Genomic DNA, 14649 nt, shown 5'->3' with positions numbered 1-14649 from the left:
GAGCAGTGCAAGGTTAAGGTGCAGAATACACCAAACAAACCCCATCACCAAGGGAAGTATGGCTGTATATACACTAATAATAACTTGTATTTATATAACACCTTTAACGTAGTAAGAACATAAGAAATAGGAGCAGAAGTAGGCCATACGGCCCCTCGAGCCTGCTAACCATTTTATAAGTTCATGGCTGATCTGATCATGGACTCAGGTCCACTTCCCTGCCCGTTCCCCATGACCCCTTATTCCCTTATCGGTTAAGAAACTGTCTATCTCTGTCTTAAATTTATTCAATGTCCCAGCTTCCACAGCTCTCTGAGGCAGCGAATTCCACTGATTTACACCCTCTGAGAGAAGAAATTTCTCCTCATCTCAGTTTTAAATGGGCGGCTCCTTATTCTAAGATTATGCCCCCTAGTTCTAGTCTCTCCTATCAGTGGAAACATCCGCTCTGAATCCATCTTGTCAAGCCCCCTCATAATATACATTTCGATAAGATCACCTCTCATTCTTCTGAATTCCAATGAGTAGAGGCCCAACCTATTCAACCTTTCCTCATAAGTCAACCCCCTCATCTCTGGAATATAGTAAAACGTCCCAAGGCGCTTCACAGCTGCGGCCTGGCGACCGGGTTTATGTGAATCACTACCTTGGTCCCCATGAAAGTGCCAATATCGGGTTGGAATAGTGAGTCAAATTTGTCCAGGACCTGTGAGCATGATATTTGCTCCACAGAAGAAATTGCATTGACATCGTCCCATTTCTAGTTCATGACAGCAAGCCAACTCCTCCCCAGCAGTGCGGGACCATCCCCCGGGACAATCCAGAGTGGCAACCTGTTCTCCGAATCTTTGTGGGTCACGACTACCGTGGCGCTGCCTAGCACTGGAATGATCTCCTTTGTATATGTCTGTAGCTGTGCTTCAATCGGCAATAATTTTGGCCTCCTGGCCTTGGACGCCCACAACTTGTCGAACTGTTTGATACTCGTCGGGAACTGGTTGGCTCCCGTGTCTAGCTCCATTGATACTGGGATGCCATTGAGGAGCACTTTCATCATTATCGGTGGCGTCCTGGTGTATGAACTGTATATGTGTTCCACATGAACTCGCTGAACTTCAGCTTCCAGCGATTTCCCCCAGTGTCCATTTGGCCTCGTAGGGCTTACATCGGGCCCATCCTCCTCGTACATCAACCTGGCTGCAGGCTTCTTGCACATACGCGCCAAGTGACCGCTGACATTGCAATTTCTGCAGGTATATTGCCGATACCTGCAAGCTCTGGCTGTGTGTTTGGCTCCACACCTCCAACATGAGCCATTGTTGGAAACAAAAGGTCCATTACCAGTTGATCGTCTCTGACTGTCTCTGTAACTGTCCTTAAACGCACCATTGACAGGTGTTGATGGCCCCATTACTGGCCGCATTGTCCATTGCGATGGCATGAATCGCCGTTCAGCTAGCCATTGTCTCTGTTGAATTCCCTCTTTGGGTTCGACTACATGCTCGGGCATGTCCGATTGCCCCTGTCTGCCTGGAGAACTGTGTGCCGCGTTAACAATGTTGACTCCCTGTCCATTTGCTGCATTTAAACCAAGATTTTTGTCAAACATCATTCTGGTCTCTTCCTCCCCTGAGATAAATGTCTGGGCCATCAAAGCTGCCGTTTCCAGGGTCAAGTCTTTGGTCTCAATCAGTTTCCTGAAAACCCCAGCGTGCCTGATGCCATCAATAAAAAAATTCTCGCAGCATCTCCGCTCTGCATGCATCTGGGAACTTACATAGACGCGCCAGTCGCAGGAGGTCTGCCACGAAGTCTGGAACGCTTTGCCCTTCTTGCCGCCGGTGCATGTAAAGCCGGTGTCTCACCATGTGCATGCTGCTTGCCGGTTTAAAGTGTTCCCCAATCAACTTACTGAGCTCTTCAAAAGTCTTGTCCGCCGGCTTCTCTGGCGCTAGAAGGTCCTTCATCAGGGAGTACGTCCTGGATTCACAAACCGTCAGGAGATGAGCCCTGCGTTTGTCGGCCGAATCCTGTCCCAGCCATTCCTTAGTGACGAAACTTTGCTGTAGTCTCTCAATAAAATTGTCCCAATCATCAACAACACAGTACCTCTCGTCTGTGCTGCTCATGGCCATGCTCACGTGGTTTAAATCCCAGTTTCTCGTCACCAATAATATGTCCTTACTATACAGTACAAATGCACACGAGGCCCATACTAGAGAGAAGGTCACTCTGTGACCAGCAACCTTTATTCCAGCACTGAAGTGGAGAAGATGGGTGGAGCTTCCCCTTTTATACCTGAAAGTCCAGGTTAGGAGTGACTCCCACAAGTTCACCACTTAGTGGTCAGTGTTCTCACGGTGTACAACTTAGGTCAGTTTATACATGGATTACAATGACAGTTGAATACATGACAGCCGCCCTAAGCGAGACCCGGCGGGCAGGGGTAGGCCAGCTCAAAGAACAAGGTGGAGGTTGCACCTTCTTCTGGAAAGGCAAACCAGAGGAAGAACGTCGCCTCCATGGAGTCTGTTTCGCCATCAAGAATGAGCTGGTCGGCTGCCTCAGAGACTCCTCCTGCGGGATTAGCGAATGTCTCATGACTCTCCGGCTCACCCTATCCCGGAACCAGTGCGCCACAGTCATCAGTGCGTACGCCCCAACACTCGACGCAAGTGTGCTTAATAATGGTCTGGTAGCTACTGTGTCTTTCTTCAGCTGTCTCAATGTTGTCGTGATAAAGGACCGAAGAGGGAAAGTTTGGCCTCTGAGAAGTCATTCTTGCTGGCTCCCTTCTGTAAGTATCCCAGGGAAAGATGAACCACATGATGAAAAAGAAAGACTTGCATTTATATAGCGCCTTGCACGACGACCGAACGTCTCAATGCGCTTCACACTTTTGGAGTGTGGTCACTGTTGTAATGTGGGAGATGCTATGTGGGTCGTGCCTGACCACCTAAATGTTGACCAAGTTGTGCCCCTTGCAGTTCATGAAAGCAATGGCCACATGGACACCATCAATAACTTGGGGAAATAATACAATGTAACACAAGTTGTAAGGCCCTCGCTCCACCGGTACGCTCACGGCCTTCCGCGAGAGGTGGGCGCTGAAGGGAATGGAGTGCATCATCACCCCTGGCAACCACATTTTAATTTGATTTTAAATGTCTAAAGTTTAATTTGTTTATTGTGCCGGGTTTAGTGCCCCCCCCCCCCCTTTTAGCCATGGGGCACTTGTATAATTTGTGATTTAAGAGCCTTAAAAAAAACAAGAGGGCACTTGTTTGAAAGTCTTTGGTGTGTGTGTGTGTGTGTGTGTGTGTGTGTCCCCTTTAATCAGGGGGCATTTGATTTAATTGTTTTCTACAAAAATAGTTGTAGAGCTGTTGAGGAGTCCATGTTCCAGGTGTATGTACAGTGTGCGAGGTTACAGCCCCTCTTCCATTATTCGAAGAAGCTGTTCCTCGATTTCTGGCTGCACTTCAGTCCCACGCTCCTGATCTTTGGGCACCCGGTGCGAAGGGGAACGGGCAGGTCGGAAGGCCTCCTGGTAGGACTGCTCCTGGGCTTGGCCAAGGAGGCCACCAGCTGGTCCAGGCAGCGGGTGGTCGAGGGGGTCATTCAGCCCGACTGTCTGCCTCTCTTCCGCGGTTACATCCGAGCCAGGGTGTCCCTGAAGATGGAGCACGCAGTGTGCACCGACACGCTCGCGGCCTTCTGCGAGAGGTGGGCATCGGAGGGACTGGAGTGCATCATCATCCCCGGCAACCAAATTCTAATTTGATCATTTAAGTTTAATTTGTTTAATTTGCCGGTTTTAGTGCCCCCCCCCCCCTTTTAGCCAGGGGGCACTTGTATAATTTCTCTTTTTAGTGCCCTAAAAAGAATCCACCCCCCCCCCAAAAAAAAGGGGGCACTGGGGGAAAAAATGTATTTTGGAGCATAATCCCCCTTGCAGGGGGCATTTGTTTAAAGTGCACAACTAAAATAGTCGAACTGGTAATGTGCAGTGTGATTGTTAAACCTTTGCTAATAAACCAACTCATTTTTAATAGCAATGTGTTGCTATGAATTCTTAAGCAAAGAACCCATGAAGCAAATACATTACGGGATCCAAGCCAGTGGCACCAATCTTTCACCAGCTCCTTCGTGAAGTGCCTGCAAATACATGATATTCCCAGGTGGGTTTGCCTTTTCCGATTGATACAGGTGCTTGGCTGAGAGTGGGTGTGGCAGTCCGCCATTGCTACAGTCAAACATGCCTCACATCACTGCTTTAATTGTCTTCTACCTTCAAGTGACACAAAATGGGGGCGGGGGGGCGGGAGGGGTGGCAGTAGGCAGAGAAAAACTCTTTGGAATTCCCATATCCATAATTCTCATTGTCGCAGTTGTCATTCGTCAAAATTCTGGGACAAAAATCTCCAAAAAATAAACAAACTATGAAAAGACACGGAAATATTCAGCTCTCATGAATCCAAAGTGAAACTCCACATTCGCACATGCTGGAAATACAAATAGAGCTTCCACAAACTCCACATTCGCACATGCTGGAAATACAAATAGAGCTTCCACAAGTCCCCCTTTAAACAATGGCTCTCTGACAGCCCAGGATGTGCCGTATCCCCACTCTGGTGCTGGGTGGGGTGACTAGGAAATTGCCCCTTATGTTTGAAGTATGTTTTGTAGTTAAAACATTTCTATACCCATGCCATATTGGGAGTACTACTGTTAAAATAAAGATATATTAATGTAGTGACCTGCATGCATGGAACATGCGCTCCTACATCACAACGGTGACTAAACGGCTGTAAAGCGCTTTGGGAGGTCCTGAGGTCGTGAAAAGCGTTATATAAATGCAAGTGCAGGAATACTGCATACAGTTTTTGTCTCTGTATTTAAGAAAGGATATACTTACTTTGGAGGCAGTTCAGAGAAGGTTCACTAGGTTGATCCCGAGAATGAGGGGGTTGACTTATGAGGAAAGGTTGAGTAGGTTGGGCCTCTACTCATTCGAATTCTGAAGAATGAGAGGTGATCATTTTGAAACGTTTAAGATTATGAGGGGGCTCGACAAGGTGGATGCAGAGAGGATGTTTCCACTGATGGGGGAAACTAGAACTAGAGGGCATAATCTTAGAATAAGGGGCCGCCCATTTAAAACTGAGATGAGGAGAAATTTCTTCTCTCAGAGGGTTGTAAATCTGTGGAATTCGCTGCCTCAGAGAGCTGTGGAAGCTGGGACAATGAATACATTTAAGACAGAGATAGTTTCTTAAACGGTAAGGGAATAAAGGGTTATGGGGAGCGGGCAGGGAAGTGGACCCGAGTCCATGATCGGATCAGCCATGATTGAATTAAATGGCGGAGCAGGCTCGAGGGGCCGAATGGCCTACTACTCCTCCTATTTTCTATGTTTCTAATGCCATGGGATCTTTTACGGCCACCTGAGAGCAGACAGGGCCTGGGTTTAACATCTGATCCAAAAGACGGATACAAGTATTTATTAAAATCTATTATTAATGCCTTTAAATAATTATAGTCCTGATGACTCTGAGCCGGATATTTACGAGCTCCATAATAAGTTATTGAAATGGTTTCAGAGCTATGAGGGTGGGTGGGCAGGGGTGAGGGTGGACGGGAGGGGTCAAGGTGAGGGTGGGCGGGGGGGTGGGGGGGATTGAGATGAGGGTGGGCGGGGGGTTGTGGTGAGGGTGGGCGGGGGGGTGAGGTGAGGGTGGGTGGGGGAGGTTGAGATGAGGGTGGGCGGGGGGGGTTGAGGTGAGGGTGGGCGGTGAGGGTGGCCGGGGGAGGGGGTTGAGGTGAGGGTGGGCGGGGGGGGTGAGGTGAGGGTGGGTGTTGAGATGAGGGTGGGTGGGGGGGGGGGGCTGAGGTGAGGGTGGGCGGGGGGGGGGGTTGTGGTGAGGGTGGGCGGGGGGGTGAGGTGAGGGTGGGTGGGGGGGGTTGTGGTGAGGGTGGGCGGGGGGGTGAGGTGAGGGTGGGTGGGGGGGGTTGAGATGAGGGTGGGTGGGGGGGGGTTGAGATGAGGGTGGGCGGGGGGGTGGTTGAGACGAGGGTGGGCGGGGGGGTGGTTGAGACGAGGGTGGGCGGGGGGGTGGGGTGAGGTGAGGGTGGGCGGGGGGAGTTGAGGTGAGGGTGGGAGGGGGGAGTTGAGGTGAGGGTGGGCGGGGGCGGTGAGGTGAGGCTGGGCGGGGGGGTGAGGTGAGGGTTGGTGGGGTGGGGGGGGGGAGAGAAGGGAACAGCAGGAAATTGCCCCTGTCCCCGCGGAAGGATACTTTATGCAAATTGGAATAATATAAATTCACCCAACTGCTTGTCGCAAAAAGATGTAAGAATTTAACAGATGTTAAGAATCATTGTGTTTACCTCGGTCAAGAAAGCTTACTTTCAGGTTAAGGAATGTCTACCTTTCAGGTTAAGTAAGTCAGTAATCAGTCTTTGACGACACAGAGCCAGCCAGTGATATTACATGTAACAATCTTGAAATTACCTCTCTAATTGATGTGGGCAGTATTCTCTCAGACACCTAATTCAAATGGCATTGCAACCATCCTTTAAAATATTTACAAGCATTTAAACTTGATCTTAATTTCTCAACACCAGCTGATTTGCAAACAGATTTGGAATCTTGTTACTTTTCTAAAGATTTGAGGTAATCTTTTGCCCACCTCGAGTTGATGGATCTCTGAGGAATGAACACTCTTTTACTCTTTATGTGTCAGTCGTGACTCAGTGGGCAGCACACTCGCCTCTGCATCAGAAGGTTGTGGATTCAAGTCCCACTCCAGAGACTTGCGCACAAAAATCTAGGCTGGCACTCCCAGTGCAGTACTGAGGGAGCGCCGCACTGTCGGAGGTGCCGTCTTTCAGATGAGACATGAAACCGAGGTCCCGTCTGCCCTCTCAGGTGGACGTAAAAGATCCCATGGCACTATTTCGAAGAAGAGCAGGGGAGTTATCCCCGGTGTCCAGGCCAATATTTATCCCTCAATCAACATAACAAAAAAAACAGATTATCTGGTCATTATTAATTTGCTGTTTGTGGGAGCTTGCTGTGCATAAGTTGGCTGCTGCGTTTCCCACATTACAACAGTGACTACACTGCAAAAGTACTTCATTGGCTGTGAAGCGCTTTGGGACATTGTGAAAGGTGCTGTATGAGGATTAAGCACTTGTGGGTCGGGCAGCTGATAGGTCAGATGCCAGGTGGCAATCCCTTTACTATGCCCAACAACGAGCTGAAGCCCCAGCCTCGGAAGAGCGATTTCTGGTGCATCAGTGCGACATTTCCCCTTCTTCGCATCGGTCGTACCTGTGGCCTCTCTGGGCCAATTTAATGCCAATTACGGCTGAATTATGGGCAGTTTCGTGCAGCGGTCTTCCACTCAACTGAGAACGAAAACTGACCAAAAGCACTTGACCTTCGCAGCCAGCCGAGAAAAGTCACTTCAGCCCATTAGTCTGCCTTGGATTGTAACCAGGTCCCAAAAGTAAAAGCAGAGTATTCTAACCCACTCTGCCTCTAAAAATCCCTCATTCTCTCCATCGCTCCTCACTGACTATAAAGTGGTGCTTAGAGTGACAGAGTGAGACAAAAACATTCTGACTTCAATCTGGTGTAACTCTCCTACACGTCCCTCCCACACCACGCTCAAACCCGAGGATACAGATGTAAGTAATAGGATTACTAACATATATTCAATGTTATGTGTGTTATATATTTAACTCCCGTGCTGGTGCAATAAAAGCCATCATCACACTGCTTACTTGCTCTGAACATGTATTGGAGGACGAGGATAATTTATGACCATAGCTGGCTTGCAAGTTGCACTCACTGTAATTCATTGTTTTCTGTGTTATTTTAATGCTTTTACTTATTACTGAGGGCACGCAACTACACTCTGGGGGGTTCGACCAAGGAAGTCACCACTCAAGAGCTGGTCAGTGAGATTTTTTTTTAAAGAGCACTCCATCCGTTTTGTTTTAACAGTATAGGGGATTTTGAAATAATCATTTCTCAGTTAAAGGCACAGTGCCCCACACAATTATTTCCCCCCCTGCCCTCCTCCCCCCATCAGTAAATTGCAGGCTTTCCCGAGGACTCAAGGAGTTTATCCAAAGAGCAGAAGTGCCATATAGGACCCCCAAGTTCAATCCTCAATCGCTGCTGAATACGCTGCGATGCCAGCTGTGGCTCAGTGGGTAGAACTCTCGCCTGAGTCAGAAGGTTGTGGGTTCCACAGGCTGATACTCCAGTGCAGCACTGAGGGAGTCCTGCAATGTCACAGGTGCCGTCATTCGAATGAGATATTAAACCCATGCTCCATCTGTCCTCTCAGGTGGACATAAAACATCCCACAGCAGGAACAGGAATAGGCCAGACACAGGCCCTCGAGCCTGCTCCACCATTCAATAAGATCATGGCTGATCATTGACCTCAACTCCACTTTCCTGTACTGTCCCCATATCACTCGATTCCTCGAGTCCAAAAATAACCTATCTCAGCCTTGAATATACTCAACGACTGAGCATCCGCAGCCCTCTGGGGTAGAGAATTCCAAAGATTCACATCCCCCACGAGTGAAGAAATTCCTCCTCATCTCAGTCTTAAAAGGCTGACCCCTTATCCTGAGACTGTGACCCCCTAGTTCTAGACTCCCCAGCCAGGGGAAACAGCCACCCTGTCAAACCCCCTCGGAATATTATGTGTTTCACTGAGATCACCTCTCATTCTTCTAAACTCCAGAGAGTATAGGCCTCAATCTCTCAATCTACTCAATCTCTCCTCATAGGCCGCCCTCTCATCCCAGGAATCAATCTAGTGAACCTTTGTTGCACCACTTCTAAGCCAAGTATATCCTTAGATATTTTGAAGAAGAGCAGGGGAGTTCTTCCAGTGTCCTGGCCAATATTTATCCCTCAACCAACATCAATAAAAACAGATTATTATCTGGTCATTACCTCATTACCGTTTGTGGGAGCTTGCTGTGTGCAAATTGGCTGCTGCCTTTCTTCCATTACAAGAGTGACGACACTCCAAGAAGTAGTTAATTGGCTGTAAAGCACTTTGCGACATCCTGAGGTCATGAAGGTCATGCTATATAAATGCAAGTCCTTTCCTCCTTTCTCTCGGATGGGCTGATAAGGGTGTTAGTACTGGACATAAGAAATAGGAGCTGAAGTATTGAGCCTTTAGTTGGGAAGGGGACAATAGGGGACCAGCTACCCAATGATCTGTACTGGAAGTGTGCAAGAGTGGATATCAGGCAAGGGCCAGGCCACATTCAGCTGGGATGGCCCCGTCGTGAAATAGCCTGTTAACACTCAGTGTCGAGACTCACATGTGAAAAGTGACGGGCAGGGATTCAATGAACCCACTTGCTGCCTGTAAAACTGTACCCAAAGAGGAGTCTATGAACCATTGTCGGTGGAACCTTACCCAGTGAGGAATCCATGCTTTCTGAAGAGGAGAGAAAATTGACGAGGAAAATAAAAAAAGGCAGTGCTAAATAGAAAGTCCCTGGCTGATCCTGATCATTATGAATCTGTCATTATGTTCACAGCTGAGGGCAGCGTTGGGAATGTGTGGTTTGTGTGTTCACACAGCTGACCCCTGCTCTTCACTCCTGAGTTCCAACTCTGTGGCAAGAAATCAGGCGAAGAGAGATGAGCAGCCATACTACATAAACTATGTATTTCAAACAATGACCAACACTATTAAAACTTGAATATCCCATAATCATATATATTAGGATCACTTTTTAAATGACATTAGCTCCTACTTAAATATTGGAGGAGTGTTTATAGCAAGAATGGGACAGTACAACTTTAAATATTAAAACTTTAAATGCTGTTCACAGTTTATATTAATGATTTATACTTTGGAATCAAAAACACAATTTCTAAATTTGTGGATGACACCAAATTGAGCGGGGGGGGGGGGATCAATACTGAGGAGGACTGCAACAAATTACAAGAAGACTTTAATAAACTTGCAGAATGGGCATATAATTGGCAAATGAAGTTCAACACAGATAAATGTGAGGTATTACATTTAGGTAAGAAAATTAGGGAGGTCACTTATTACTTGAAAAATAAGAATCTAACTGGGGTAGAGGAGCAAAGGGATCTGGGAGTACAAATACATCAATCACTAGTAGCGACACAGGTTAGCAAGGCCATAAAACAAGCAAACCAAGCACTGGGGTTTATTTCTTGAGGGATAGAATTGAAAAGTAGTGAAGTTATGCTAAACCTCGGTTAGACCACACTTGCACACAGTTCTGGTCGCCATATTATAGAATGGATATCGAGGCACTGGAGAGGGGACAGAGAAGATTTACAAGGATGATACCAGAAATGCGAGGGTCTCCATATCAGGAAAGGATGAACAGGCTGGGTCTCTTTTCTCTTGAAAAAAGAAGGCTGAGGGGGGTGACCGAATAGAGGTCTTTAAAATGATGAAAGGTTTGGATAGAGTGGATGCAAAGAGAATGTTTCTACTTGTGGGGAAGAGCATAACTAGAGGCCATCAATATAAGATAGTCACCAAGAAATCAAATAGGGAATTCAGAAGGAACTTCTTTACCCAGAGAGTGGGTGAAAATATGGAACACGCTACCACAGGGAGTGGTTGAGGCGAATAGTATCGATGCATTTAAGGGGAGGCTAGACAAGCATATGGGGGAGAAGGGAATAGAGGGTTATGCTGATAGATTTAGATGAAGAACGACAGGAGGAGGCTCGAGTGGAGCATAAACGCCGGCATGGACTGGGACTGGTTGGGCTGAATGGCCTGTTTCTGTGCCATATATCCTATGTAATTGTATGTAATGCTATGTAAATAAAACATTGTAAAGCCATGGTACTGAGTTCCCAGTATCGTACCCATATTGTCACTGATGTGAGTGCCATACAGTGACTGACACTCAGCCATCAGCTAAGTGTACGAGACTGGAGGAGTTTCGTAAATTGGGCTGCTTTTTGAAGAAGAGGATCATGGTCCACCAATCAGGGAGGGAGTTGGGTACGGTAGACATTTACAGCACATCCATAGACAGGGACTGTGATTCTCATATTGGACTGTTCAGCCATCTAAGGACTCATTTTGAGAGTGGAAGCAAGTCTTCCTCCATTCCAAGGGACTGCCTATGATGATGATGGAGGAAATGGGCACCTGTCAGCTCAACATGAACGTCATCCCTGCCAGAAACCGTGTTAACCATCGGCTGAACCGGGCTGTGATCCGGATAGCGTGTAGAATTGGGTTCTGGTGGAAGCAGACCTCCAGTTGGCTCAACCGAGCATTAGCCGTGTTTAAGCCGTGTTTAACATAAACTCAAATCAGCCTCTTTCGTGTTTCACGAAATGAAAACCAATATAAACCTTAAATCACTTCTAAGGTTTTGCAATCTATGTCACTCCGCTAAAAGCTTCAGGTGCCAATGGTCCAACCTTGCCACTCATGCACAGAAGAAATGCGTCTCCGATTGGCTGAGCTTGGCAATGGCTGCGTGGGGTTTACGCAGATACTTCAGTCTTGGCTTAGCCCAAGGAGGAGCCATGGCAGAGAACAACATGGAGAGAAAAGACAAGTAAAACTGCAAATGCTGAAATACTGAGTTAACCTAGAATCATAGAATGGTTACAGCACAGAAGGAGGCCATTCAGCCCATCGAGCCCGTGCCGGCTCTGCCAGCCCTACTCTCCCGCCCTTTCCCTGTAGTCCTACACATTTTTCCCTTCAGGTACTTATCCAACTCCTTTGTGAAAGCCACGATTGAGTCTGCCTCCACCACCCTTTCAGGCAGCGCATTCCAGATCCTAAACACTCGCTGCATAAAAACGATATTCCTCATGTCGCCTTTGGTTCTTCTGCCGATCACCTTAAATCTGTGCCCTCTGGATCTCGACCCTTCCGCCAATGGGAACAGTCTCTCTCTATCTACTCTGTCCAGACCTCTCATGAGTTTGACCATGGGACCAAAAATAAATAAAATCCAAGAGGAGGGAAAAAAAATAAACTACAAAGGGACACTACACACTGCCAAATGTACTGGCTTGAACAAGGAGTAACCTTTGCAGCTGGTAATTTGCAATGCCCAACTCCTGGCTTGCTTGCTTCCTCCCTCCCTGCGTGTCTGACGAGTTGAAATTCGCTCGGTTCCTTTTTTTTGCTTTTTGAAAAGGCGGCAATCTGCGCGGGAGATCCTGACGCAGTGACCACGCCCCTCCCTGTCCCAGTGTTCGATCTCCATGACGACGCGCGGTATCCAATGGGCGGAGTGCAGGAGGGGTGTTCCCGAGCCCTGACGCGGCGCGGCGCTCCGCTCCGTGGGTGCCGCGCTGAGAATCCAGGCCGGGATTTGCGGGCTGCGGGCGCGGAGTTGCAGAAATGGACAAAATTCAATAATACGGGAAAAAAAATCCCAACCAAGTTCAACGCGCATGCTCCAAAAAAAAAACCTAACCATCCTAACACACACATTTCGAAAGTCTCCGAAAAGCAGCCCAACTGCAGGTAGGATTTTAGATCTTCCCCCCTTTTTTTTGGGGTGCTAAACCCGAAATCAATGAATTGTTTAAAAAAGCAACCTTGACAACAGGGCTAGGTTAGAGAGGGCGAAGTGTCTCTCTCACTGTTGGTGCGAGTTTAATATGATCTTGGTATTCTCTCCATAACATGATGTGTATCTGTCTGTGCGCGATCAATGAATTGGGTTAAGTTTAAAATGATGTTGCCTTTTTAAAAAAAATGTAAAGCTGTGGCTGTCTCGCACCTTTCACTCGTTATTTGCGAAATAACTAAAGTGAGCGATTGCAAACTTGGGGGGCCGGGGACAGCAGGGGCAGGCAGGATAGTGTTTTCTGCTTATTGCTGTGACTTTAATTCGATCTTGGCTTTCTGTCTAAATGTGTGAGATGTATCTGTACATAGCATTCTTTCGACCCTTCACTCACGTTGAGTTTAATACCATCTGAGCTTTTGAACGTGCGCAGATCTTTCCTCCTAATTCCCAAATTATTAAAATAAACCTTTTTTTAAATAAAAAAAATAACCTGACAGGGGTAATACGGATTTTAAAAAAGAACAGTGATGTGTCTTTTATTCCACCTATCACGAGTTTAGTGTGATCTTGCAATGTATGTAAATCCGTGGGATCTCCCTTTTTGCTTATTTTACACATTATGAACTCTGAGTTTTATTAGCTTGTCTTGACAAGGGATATGGATTAGAACGGAGAAGGCTCTTTTTTATGTGAGGGTGAGTTGAATTTACGATCTTGTCTTAAATATTGTAATACGTGTTACTGATCCACCTCCCACAATTTGGGGGGTCTCTAGTTCTTAAAGAAACCACGTAAAACCTGACCGTGGGGCGAACGTTGCGCTGTGGATAAGTTTAGTGAGAGCGATTTTGGCTTTGAAGTGTGTGTGTGTGTGTGTGATGCCTATAGGCGTGCTGGTCCAAAGACCAGTCAGTGGCACTATATGCAGGACTCGATAGACAGAAAATGAGGGGAACAGGCTTCAGATCATGGTTCAGAATCTACTCATTATAACTTCGGCGTTTCCTGGTCGGTGTTATAGGGTGATCCGATCCCCCTGTAACATGAATACTATTGGATATTTTTTTGGCCCGGCTGACTTCGATACAAAGTTTCGTGCGAAGGAGCCGAGTGATCGCAAGCCTTGATCACCCCTCGAGTGCACAGATTATTTGGTCTCTCGCACAGCTAGAGGGAATATTTTTTCAAAAAAAAAACAACAGGGTTATTTTTACAATGGCATTTTTAGCATGTGCAAGCGTGATTTGCAGTTGGCGTCAGTTGGTGGGGACGGGAGGTGGAGAAAAATGTAGCAGAAAGCGAAAATGATCCATTTTTGGGTGGGTTTGCTGCCGACCATAACAGGTGTGGGAGCGATCAGTCAATCCGGCAGTGGGACGAGCTGCCATAGAAAGAGACTTTTGACGAATAAGGACGAAATGTTTGACCCGATGCACTCCTAAAATCAGCCCGCTGTCCTCTTGTTTTTCTGCCCCTTCTTTTCCTTACCTCCCGAACCAATCTCCCCAACCACTCTCCCCAAACACTCTCTCTTCCCCCCTCCTTTCTGCCAGATCAATGAATCCATTTAAACCGAATGTCCCTTGTGTCGAAGCTTTGGTGAGGTACCCCGTCTGTCTAAACACCCCGTTTGAGAACTTTATTTGGGGGAACCCCTACTTATTTTGAGGAGAGAAAAAAAATCACTTGAAATTGACATTACTTTTAAAAGTTGAACCTCCATCGCTGGAAATTGACACTGGTTAAAGAACAACTTTGTAATCAAGTTACAAGCCAGCGTCGCCCTCCTCCCCGAGATGCCTTGTTTAATTTATCATTTTTAATTCTACTGATGATAATCTGCCCACGTTTCCATGGATACATAAACTGATCGAATTTAGAACGCCAAATCTGATGAGCTTTTAAAACACACACAGCATTAAGGCTGCATATTCTCTTCCCATCTCGCTCTATTGCTTAATTATTATGTTGTTTTGCGACCAAATATGTCATATCCATGGCGACACACGCAGGTTTATTGTATTTTTCGAGCAATGGCTCACAGAAGTAATTAATGACC

The 14649-nt window shown here is 47.0% G+C and overlaps 1 protein-coding gene across 4 annotated transcripts in view; it reads left to right on the top strand.

Moving 5' to 3' along the window:
* Positions 1–14649, top strand: part of casz1 (castor zinc finger 1) — a 520923-nt gene that overhangs the window by 36878 nt on the left and 469396 nt on the right. For 2 of the 4 annotated variants that reach the window (XM_070860581.1, XM_070860577.1), the window contains exon 1: positions 12386–12541. The exons of the other annotated variants lie outside the window; for them this stretch is intronic. The gene's annotated coding sequence lies outside the window, so the exon portion shown is untranslated. Of the gene's footprint in view, positions 1–12385; positions 12542–14649 lie in introns of those variants that run through there. 4 annotated transcript variants of the gene reach the window in all.

This window comes from Pristiophorus japonicus, chromosome 18, assembly GCF_044704955.1.
Source record: "Pristiophorus japonicus isolate sPriJap1 chromosome 18, sPriJap1.hap1, whole genome shotgun sequence".
NCBI lineage: Eukaryota > Metazoa > Chordata > Chondrichthyes > Pristiophoridae > Pristiophorus > Pristiophorus japonicus.
This window is presented reverse-complemented; position numbering and strand designations above follow the sequence as displayed.